Source organism: Copadichromis virginalis, linkage group LG12, assembly GCF_057382275.1.
Source record: "Copadichromis virginalis isolate Kocher_CV1m ecotype Utaka linkage group LG12, C_Virginalis_male_GT1.1, whole genome shotgun sequence".
NCBI lineage: Eukaryota > Metazoa > Chordata > Actinopteri > Cichliformes > Cichlidae > Copadichromis > Copadichromis virginalis.
Genome location: NC_140629.1, coordinates 3,305,270 through 3,316,557, shown reverse-complemented (window position 1 = coordinate 3,316,557; position 11,288 = coordinate 3,305,270). Strand labels below are relative to the sequence as shown.

General features: G+C 41.6%; 1 long non-coding RNA gene across 1 annotated transcript; it reads right to left on the bottom strand.

Moving 5' to 3' along the window:
• Positions 1-7,709: 7,709 nt before the first annotated feature.
• Positions 7,710-10,687, bottom strand: LOC146696290 (uncharacterized). Its single transcript, XR_014923085.1, has 4 exons — positions 9,796-10,687; positions 9,182-9,252; positions 9,019-9,087; positions 7,710-8,878 (listed from the first exon to the last, which is right to left on the bottom strand). It is a non-coding gene; the product is annotated as an uncharacterized LOC146696290 (long non-coding RNA).
• Positions 10,688-11,288: the final 601 nt, after the last annotated feature.

Here is an 11,288-nt window from a genome sequence, read left to right as displayed (position 1 = left end):
GTTCCAGTTCTGTCTCATTTAGTCCATCAATCTATCAACAGAATAAAAGCATGTGATCAGTAACTCCTGAATGTCTCGTACTGTCATTTGTCCAGGGCATCATTTTACTTCTTGTTTCTTAAAAAAGTTTTATCCAGCACAAAGAAAGTCTCTTAATGTGACATTTTCCAATAATGCTTGGTAGCACAAAGTTTACATTAAACACGTATCTTAAATCTTTTCACAAAGACTGACAAACAATGCAAACTGAAAACATCCATCAGCTTTCCAGCAAACCACTTGGAAGATGTATTACGTTCACCTTATGCAGACTGCTTATTGACTGCTGCTGCTACTGCAAAACTAAATAAAGATTAAACTGAACTGAAACCAAGTTTATGCATTTTGACAGTTTTTCTGTTGTAAGATTTGTCTGCATCAGGCAGGTGTGTAGGTGGTAAATGGGCCGTAACACCAAACAGCTCTGAGCTGGTGGATGTTTCATATTAAAGCTCCTCAACATTCACGTGTTTTATTTTACATTATTGTATATGCAGTGTGATTCTGGTTTGTGCTGTTTCATTAAACTCTTCCTATAACTGGAAAGATTTAAGGTGTATTTAAAGTATAGATCTGTTATTCATGTTTTTAGCACATAAAATAAATTATAGTTACATAATGGAAACTGCATTAGAAGAAGATATTACCCTGTCACTAAAACATAAATGCTGACTTTTTTGTTCCCGATTTGACAAAAGACTAGAGATGGCATCATACCACTTTTTTATGTCCGATACCGATACCAATATCATAAATTTGGATATCTGCCGATACCGATATGAATCCGATATAGTGTTTTTTAATCAACAAAACTGTTTTTTTAAATATCTTGCTGCATTTTGTATAAGTTCATACTCAAGTTTAAAACAACAACTACACTAAAGCTATTCTGTTATACCTGTATGCAAAAAAAATGTTTCATAGTTCAGCAATACTGATCAATCTAATAAACTTAAACCTACACCATCCTCCCTATTCTGGTATTTTAAAGAGTACTTAGCGTAAATATTAAGCAACCTAACTAATAGGGTTCCAACTCCCAGCAACAACAAAAATAAATAAATAAAAAATAGGGAACCACCCCTCACGCTCCACCTCATGATGCTTAATCGACGTAATCAACCTTAATTTGATGCAGTGTGAAAAAAATGCAAAGAAATAAATTGTTTTTCAAGAAATATTAAATAGATTCAACATCTTTCTTCAACAAAATTGCAGACTGCACAGATGGTACCTTCCCAAAGGAAAAAGTACTATAGCTTACTAGGGTATATATATTAGACTTAATAGTTACTATATACAGTAATTGACTTCTATTCATTTTACATCAAATTAAAACTTTGGGTGTCAGATAATTATTTATTAAAAGCTCGACATTTTAAATGAGAATAAGAAAGAAAAGTATGTCTTTGTGCCCCCTTTCCCAGTTAATGCCCTATCGGCCCCCCTGGCTAAACTTTGCTAGATCCGCCCCTGCACAGTTACCAGTGTCAGCTACGTAGAAAAAGATCCTGGTGTAGAAAGTAATATTAAATAAATTCTAACAACAGCTGATCAAGCTTAAACATGCTGCTGTTGTTCAGCCGCTGGTTTCCTCTTTCTGGTGCAAAGTGGGCCAAAAACAAACAAAAGAGAAAAGCCGATCAGCTGATCATTAGCAGTTTCATGATTGAAGTAGCAGCAAGAAGAGGCAGTCGCTCCATATATCGCTTGTTAAGCTTAACGCAGGAATGCTTTACAAACATTCAGAGATGGACTTACACACTTGCTTTACTTCTCTCGGGATAACTTTGTCGGAGATGAAATGCCGGGTTGCTAGCGAAGCTCCACATGCTATCCAGACCACCGACAGGTCCCGCATGCCACAGCCGCTCTATCACGTGATGCATACTGCTCCAACGTGCTAACGTTCTGAGGTGAGTTACGGCGTGTTGCAAGTTTTGTGAGGTGCTTTCGTGATATTTAATGGATCGGATTACATTTTTTATTTTTCTCCGATATCCGATCCAGTAATTTAGGTCAGTATCAGACCGATACAGATACGTAATATCGGATCGGTCCATCTCTACAAAAGACACTGTCAAAGTTCATGTATGCTCACACATGTAAAGTGACTTGAACTGAGAGCAAACCTCTCTCACGTCTTCTTTTGAAGGCTTGGAAATGTAAGAAATCATAAACAGTCACTGTCAAAACAGGTTGACAGGAAACGTGATCCCCCCAAAATAAAGGAGCACGTTTTCATGTACTGTAACACATTGATGAAGAATAACAGCATCAAGAGAAAGTCTTTGTTAAATCTGTGAATCTCCCTGCATACATCCGCTCCGTCTGCATTTTTACCTCCATCGTTTGATTGAAGTAAAAACACCGTTGTGTCTTCTGATAATTATCTTAAAAGACTGGAGAGGTGAGGGACCCGCTGGGCTCGGAACCATCTCCTTTCCCAGGTTGCAGAGCAGTGGGACGCCTGGTTGTTTAAAGCAATCCCACTGGGTGTCTCTGAGGCAGCTTTCAATGAGGCGCCACCGGCGACACTTTCCCCTTCCAGCTTAGTGCTCATCAACTATTTAGATATGCACTTAACGCTCCTGGGGAAGCTAACATCGAGCTGCTGGCGGGCAGAGGGAGAGGAAACACTTGTCAAAATAATGGCCAGGGGATGAGAAAAGAGGAGTTCTTTGGTGGACCATGCAAGGCCAAAACAAAGCAAAACTATACTGAGGTGGCTGGGGTTTTTTGCACAAGAGCGGCGAGAAGAATAAAGGGTGGTTTTAATCCAAGAGTGCCCCTGCACCCCCACCCCCTCCAGTTCTGCCTGTGAGTCCCCAGGCACAGAGCCATGAGGACTTCTTCCTCTTCCATCCTTCGCGTGTACAGACACATCCCTCTCTCTCACCCAGGCTCCCCCACATCCTGTGCTCCGACACCCTTACTAGCCTTCCACCACCGCACACCTCCAACACCAACTCTCCCCTCCTCCTCTTCCATCTCCATTGCATCCCCAGACTCCCACAAGCAACTCCATGAGGGGTCGCATGATGAATGAGCAGACAGTCAGCAGGACCTCTGTGTGTGTGTGTGTGTGTGTGTGTGTGTGTGTGTGTGTGTGTGTGTGTGTGTGTGTGTGAGAGAGAGAGAGAGAGAGAGAGAGAAAGGGGGAGTCTGCATGTGTGTGTGTTGGTCAGAGAGTGATGACCACAACTGCCAGAGTGATCACAGTGGGATTCATTATGGCGACAGACAGGGCCGCCTCTAAAAATCTGACCGAGTGTGTGCGTGTGTTTGTGCACGCGTGCCAGTGTGTGTGTCTTGACAGGCCCTCCACTAAAATGGCGTCTGAGGATTACACAATGACTGGGAAGGAATAAACAGCCTTGTGTGCGTGCGTGTGTGTGTGTGTAGGTTTGATAAATTATTTACATCAATGAGAAAGCAGCGTCGACACTGTTTATGCCTGCACCTGCTCTTCTCAGTGCTTAAAAGATGATTTATGTGTTATGGTCACATCGGATTTCGGCAACTATTGGTCTGCCGTCTTTTGGGACATAAAGCGGTGGTTACAAAGTGCCGCAGGCTTGTTTGGGAGGCGGCACAGTGAGAGAAGAGCAGCATCATATAACTGGACCATACAAACTCCTGTCCAGAGAGCTGTTACAGCAGTTTGTTTGCGCTTACACTCAAATGAGTTATGGAGGGAGGGAAGGCTGGCAATGCTCTCCATGAATCTTGTAGTGTAAGAAGCTATCATCAGGATAGGTTGACACCACCTAAGATCCTCACTATTGCTTAGGAAAAGATAAAACAAGGCATCGCCGTGTGATGTCTCAGCTAATGGGGTTAATTAATGGGTATAAAACATGTTTCAGAAGTAACACAGGAAAAGATTCATGAGGAGTAACATCTGACATGACAATTGTTACTGTACTCAAGTAACAAAGATTAAAGTTGATACTGATTTAAACTATTTTTTAAAAAATGGGCACAATTCTGTAGTAAAATGATAAATGGTCTTTTTTAGTGAAAGCTGCACACTTCAGCCGGACAATGTCAGGTAAAGTTTTTCCAACAGCGTGGCTTCATACAACTACACTGCCCTCATTTCAAACGATATGACTGGGAGAACAGGGGAACAACAAAACGCAACAGAAAACCATTAGTTTACTCAGGTAACATACACTTAGTGCGTGTTGTTAAAAGATGATGAAACACAGTGATAAACATACTCCTGTCAACTTTTTTTAAAATGTGTTACTGGCATCAAGCTCTGAATGAGTAAACATGTCTGGAGGAAGAGTCGCAGTTTTCAGATTGAACAGTCATTATTTTGTCTTTGTTCTGTTTCAAAATCTTGTTTTTATTTTGGAATTTGTTTTCGCTGAATGTTTCACCCGTGTTCATACGTCAAATTACAAAACAAAGTGTGCTTGATGTGTTCTCTGCCGCTATAAACCTGACCTGACATAAAACAAGTAAAACAACAGGCTTGGATGTAGATTTGTGTCTTATTGTAAGGGAGGAATAAAAAATGTAATTAAAATTACAATTAAATGTTCTGTTCTGAAGCATTGAAAATGTGTTTTGGATAAATCATGTCACTGATTTATACCAGCAGAGCTGCACTTCTTAGTGAGCACTGTCAGTGCCATGTACTGAATAACTGTTAACCCCCTCAATGGAATAATTTCACCTGCTGTAATTAGTGAACATAAATTCTGACAACTAAAAGTAGAAAGAAGTCATATGTACCTATTTTATAATAAAAAGGTTTTGCTACCCAGGCTGCTTGTTGTAAATGGAAAGACGCAGAAAGCTAATAATAAACAAGCAGCATAAAAAATAATAAAAACTGTCAATGGTAAACAATGTTTGTAAACTTGACCATATACTTTTACATTGAAAAAAGTTTTTATTCACTTTTAAAATGCATGTCCAAATTTTTAACTTTAACCTCCTAGGACCTGCGTCCACATGTGTGGACATCACATTTTGGGTTATTTAGACCAAAATACTCCATTTTGCTCTACAAGGGCCTGATATCCACTTACGAGGACATTATCCTGCTACCGTTCTATCAAAATCTTAAACAAATATCCTCATATGTGGCTCTTATTTTTCTTAAAAGCAAAAATAAGGTAAAAAAAAATAAATCTGGTAATTCTTTGTTTTTAAATTCATCGGACCCCAATATGCCCAAATATCAAAGAGAAGCGTTACATGTCATAAAATCTGTAGAAAGTTTTCAGTTTAAAATTTGCTCAGTATAATAATATCAAATTATAATAAAGGCCAAACTTTTAAAGATTATTCTAGTTGATTCTTTAAGATTCGGTGTGAGATGAATACTGAACGAACAAAATCCTTCTTTTCTGTTTGTCTTCATATCCACGCTTTACATGCTCTCTTACTTGAACTTTTACCAACATCATTGCACATCTTACATTAATTTGCCTCCAAAGTTGCACCAACATTGCTCCACTGTAGCAAGCAGAATGTGATACTGCACTCGTCTGGAGCGTCTTAGCTTCACATTGCATCATTTTCCCTGTAGTAGCTCCCAACATGTCCCAGATATCAGTCTCCTGCTGCAGACAGGGGTGTCACAGCCAGATTTACATACAGCTCCAACAACACAGACACCCAGCGGTACCACAATGCCACACACCAGTTCAATATTTCATAGCCCTATGAAATATGCCTGAATATGTGCTCGGCATCTGCCATCTTTGGGGCTTTGCAGCCCCCAGGAGGCCTGTTTGATCTGTAATTGGGAAGTGTGCTGAATTAATCAGCAGTTTATCCGCTTTTTAATTGAAATAACACTTTCAAAAAACACAGATAACACAGCACCACTGATCCTCCTCATATTGTCTTTCGCCTATTGTCAATTTTCATCTGTGTATTCACGAATGGTCCGTTGAGATTCAAGGGAAATAACAGTGTTGGGAATCAGAAAAAAGCTAATAAAGACAGAAATATCTTCACTGTGCAGACAAAACAGCGTTCCATGGAGATTTCCTCTGATGTTTCGATTTTTTTTTCCACTGTTGTGTTGTTTGGTGGGCCGCTTGTTGATTTTTCATCCTAATGCTCTTCAGTTAAATAGCAACAGTCAAATAATAGTGGATTATATAATCCATAAAGCATAGTTTGCATTTTGTTTAGTGATGCCTGAGGCCATGAGCTTCTGTCATACGCGCTTGGCTTACAACCTTGTAGCATGTAGCATGCTAATGCTGTTTGCAAGATGCCATAGAAAGAATTATGCTGCTATATGAAAACGAGTGAACTCTCACAGATAGAGTAGTAGAGCTGTGGGCATTCAGAAACAGCTTCCCTTTAAGTATGTTTTTATATATTTCCTAAATTATTTTATTAGCTTTGGTGTCTGCAACTCTAAAACAGAATTCAAAGTTGCCTCCCTTCCACTACAGCATAGGTGTCAAACTCTGGCCCGCGGGCCAAATTTGGCCCGCAGCCTAATTACATTTGGCCCGCGAAGCCATACCAAATTACTATCAGAGCTGGCCTACTGGTATTATACAGCTAATATATATATTGTTTAGTATTAAGCTTTGCTTGTTCCATATTCATGTCACGGTCTGGCTGGCAGACCGTGGGGATGTGGGGAAAGGAGGACCCAAAACGCAGACTCTGCGATGCAAACAGTGCTCTTTATTTACAGTGAAAAGGCTGTAAATACAATAACTCCCCGTTGCTCCCTCGAACCCCGTGTGCGTGCTTCCCTCCGATATCTGTGCTCGTGCTCCCCGCTGTTGTGTTTCCGCACCCCCGTGCGTGCTGCCTCTCCGGACCACTCCTCCTCCTGTAGGGAAACCAGAGACGCAGCCGTCAACACTAACCCTCGGCGGGCATATACGCACAGCACAGACCTACGCTAACACACACTGACTTGGTAAGATAACTCAATGATCCCGCGTCGGTGGGAGCTCCAAGACTCTCCTAAGTAGCTCCCCCGACGAGCCCTGATCAGCGGCAGGTGTGTGGCTTCGGGTGTGGCCAGTCCCTCCGCAGGGCCACACCCCTCAGGCCTGCAGGTGGCCGAGCTCCATCCTCCAGGCACACCCGCAGACATACACACCCATACCTCGCCTAAACATATGAGTGGGACACAGACTAACACAGCACAGAGAAACACACATATGTACACGCACAGAGAAGGAGAAACGACACCAAAAATACATAATAATAATAATACACAGGTCCATGACTGCCCAGGGATCCTGGGTCGCCCAGTCCCAGGACCCTGACAATTCAGTTTTTCAGCAAAACGTGTTTGAGTCCATAAGAAAAGATTAATTCTTATATCTGGAGGAATAAATATATTTCAGTAAATATTAATGTTAGCCCGCAACTTTGTTCCAGTTTTGAATTTTGGCCCACTGTGTATTTGAGTTTGACACCCCTGCACTACAGCAACACGAGCTGAACAAGGTAAATTTGAATGGTCTTAATCAGTCATATTAGCCTTTGAAAGACTGATGAGGTGATTCATTAGTTTTGCAACATCTGTGTCTAATGTAACTAAATTTCATGAATAACTATGGATAATAGTGAAAAAAAAAAACAACAGAACAAAAACAACAGGACCAGAGGAAACCAGGTTTGTGTTCATTTCTATGCCAAATATTCTTTTTTGTGTGTGTGTGAGCAGCAATCTGCTCATCTCTGTCTTGCTTCTGGTTGGTTTCTTGGGTTTTTAAAAAAACTGCATCTTTTCCAAAGCTCTCAGGAGTATATAAGTATTTTAATCTAAAGAACAGTTATGTCCTACTGGAGCAGTTCCTGTAGCTGAGACGTATATTGTGGTGTGGGCCACTTTGAGACTATTTGCTTCCAATTATTTGTAAGAAAAACGCAGCAATCACAGAGGTAAGTCAGCACGACAGACTTCTATATTAATATGCTCATCAGCTATAAGAAATAACAAAGGATAGTGTTAAGATCTGAAATTACAGCCATGGCTGCCTTAATCGACAGTGTGGGGACAAAGCAGGGCTGCTAGCGCCTCCACGTCACGTAACTGGACCACTTCAGCACAATTTTTATGAAATTATTTCACAATTAATATACCCAACTATGACACATAGACAGTCCAAAAATTCTATCCTTCAGTTCTGGTCAATGACATTCTTGTATTTTATTTGTATGTCACTATAACAGGTGTCTGTATCTGTGCATATAGAGATGATGGGTGCAGGTTGCTAATCAAACTTTCTAGAATAAAATCATTACTTGGCACTCTACCCTCTCAACAAGTTTCAAGAAGAGGAAAAATGTCAGATGTGATTCAAAAATGTCGTTTTACATTCTGATTATTCAGGATTTTAGTTAATGATAATTGTTTGTTAAATCCTTGGCTATACCAGCTTTAATGGCTTTATTATTGCAGAACAGTCTCAGTGCTGCATAGCTCAGGGTTGAGATCTGAGTATCCATATGCTGTCACTACAGTACAAAAATGGTTTCTCTCAGCTGCCTGTAATGTAGCTATATTTATACTGCTTGAAAAAAACGTGGAAGTGTCTCCAAGCATCCCCCCGACAGCAGCCATATGTGATATAATAAATTGTTGCAGTGTAGATCAATGTCTGTGGGAAGAGGTGAGGGAGGAAGGGAGCAAGTCTCATTGTTCCTGCTCTCTATATTTTTGCTCTTAAGGAAGATCCTCCGCTGCCTACATGACGGATTGCGACCATTCTGGAGTGGCCGTTTGGTACTTGGCATCAAGGTGGACTGGGAGCCCGGGGCCGTCAGGTCTGAGACGGCGGCTGTCCCCAGCGCTCTTCAGACTCATCCCCAAGGGTCTCTGTACTGCCTGCATCGAAAGGAGACACCATAAATCAGCCCATCTGGGGGGCTGTGTTCTGCCTCACCATCCATCTCAGCCCCTGGTCCCCACTGGGGAAAATGGGGCAAGAGGGGTTGCAAGGCAGAGGGTATATGGGGTTCACATACCTGGGGAAATGTAGGAGTAGCTACAGGGAGGCAGGGCAGGGGTCTCTACCAACCCAATGAACCAGTAACCTAGCAGGCAGGAGACAGTGTGAAAAAAACAACCAGAGGAAAGGCCACACCAAGAGTCAAGAGCAGGTAGTGGACTGAAACACTGCGTATGTACCGTGCATCAGATGTTAAAGGATCGCTCCATCTTTTGGCCATTGTTCCATTCAGCAATAAAACTGGCGAGATCTGTGAAAATAAAACAGCAGCTAATTAATAACTCTATAACTACCAGCCACACTAACTGAACTCTAGTTAGGCATTAAATTTAAACATGTAAGTTAGTTAAGCTAAGGACTGAACCACATTTATTCATAGTAATCATTGACAGTGGTAGTAGAGCCTGTTTTATTCATCTCTTTAATCAATGATAATCACTACTACATTAAATCTCTCATTGTTTTAAGTTATATGATTTGTCCAATCACCTGAAAAGTTTTTTTAAGTGCCAAACATGCAAAACTGTTTCCACCAAAGGTCACCAAACCTTCCTTGATGTTCCCTGGAGAGTGTCCAACAGCGGGTGTTTGTTTGTGATGCACACTGACAGCTCAGTCTGCATATAAATAAGTGTCTGGCTGATCCCATTAGCCAATTCTAGATCCTTCGGTTCCCATTATAAAACGCATAACCCTCATGAGGTAACCAATAATATGAACAGTGTGGCTGTTCTCCCAGTTATTAAAAGTTTAACTTCGAGCATCAATTAAAAGGAGGATTTACAAGCTTTACCAGCATTAAACCTCAGATGGGCAAAGACATCTGCAACGCCATCATTTGGGAGGAAGCAGACCTGTCACACGATGAGAAGAGAAAACACACACAAGGTTAGTTATTAATGTGTCACATGGTTGGGAGCACTTACAGTCAACAAGTCCTGATCCTAAGCTTAACGTGCACGCTGAAGTCCTAATCAGCCTCTGAAGTGTTCAAATATTTGGTGTCCTGAATGCTGAGGCCATCGGATCTAAAAGCTTAAAAACGTGCTACAGATGAATGATAGTCACTTACTACATGCACTAACTAGCCACAAGATTTCATTTGAGGAGTTTTGCAGAAATTTTGCACCGACGGTTTAGAAATTACAGCCCTTGTTTTACAAACTCCCCAATTTTTAGAGGCTCAAAATTAATGGGACATCTAGCAGTGACACACTGTGTCATGGTCATGGTGAATGGCTGTTCTCTAGTTGTTTTGTGACAAATGAAGCAGACATAATATCTGAAGCTGATTCAGATTGTTGAATCTGTATCTTATTACTTTTCACTGTCATTTTAAATATGAGGTCCGAAGAAATCTATCATTAGCCTGAAAAAGAACTTTGTAGTGAGAGCTGTTTCACTGCCGCACTGCAAAGATTACTCAGGATCGGCTTTGAGCAAAAAGACAAAGGATGAAAGCAAACTCAGTGAATCTCGATGTGGTCGAACACCAGCAGGATGCTCCAGAACAGGCTGCCGAAGAACTTCTACCTCACAACAAACAGGGCCATCACACATCAGCATCTGACACATCTGCACAGTATGTATTTGTACATAAGGAAGCTATAGTTAACCAACAGTTTATTAGCATTTGTAAAAATCTCTCCAGTTAAGCCAGATTGTTGTTTTGAACCTAAATCTGTGCCAAGCTGCAGCAACCAATGCTTACCCTGAATAAATGATAAAAACACAACTAAATAAAATGTTATGTTACAACTCTAAGACCACTGTTGCTGCTTGTTACTGGGGTCTGAGAGGGTGGGAGTCAGACCATGGGCGCATATCAAAGGGTACCAAGAAGAAGCTGAGACTGATTTTGATTGTGTGAGTGGGAATGTGTGTGTGTGTGTGTGTGTGTGTGTGTGTGTGTGTGTGTGTGTGCGTGTGTGTGTGTGTGTGTGTGTGTGTGTGTGTGTGTGCGTGCGTGCGTGCGTGCGTGCGTGTGTGTGTGTGTGTGTGTGTGTGTGTGTGAAAGAGACAGAGAGAAAAGCATTCATGTCTACGTATCAATGTATGTGTGTGTGTGCCTGTGGCAGTAGCAGGGGTCGAGGCGAGAAGCCTTTCACTCCATATCTTCAAACAGCGGCACGGTTCTGTACAGCAGGACCCTGTAGACGGTGGCAGTGCCGGGGGCTGCCGGGGTGGCTGAGAGGAGTCACACCGCTTCAAAGAAACAAGATACAACTGCAGGGCAGAGCATCCGATCCAAGCACGCGCCTTCACCCTCCAACCAACCACAGCAAG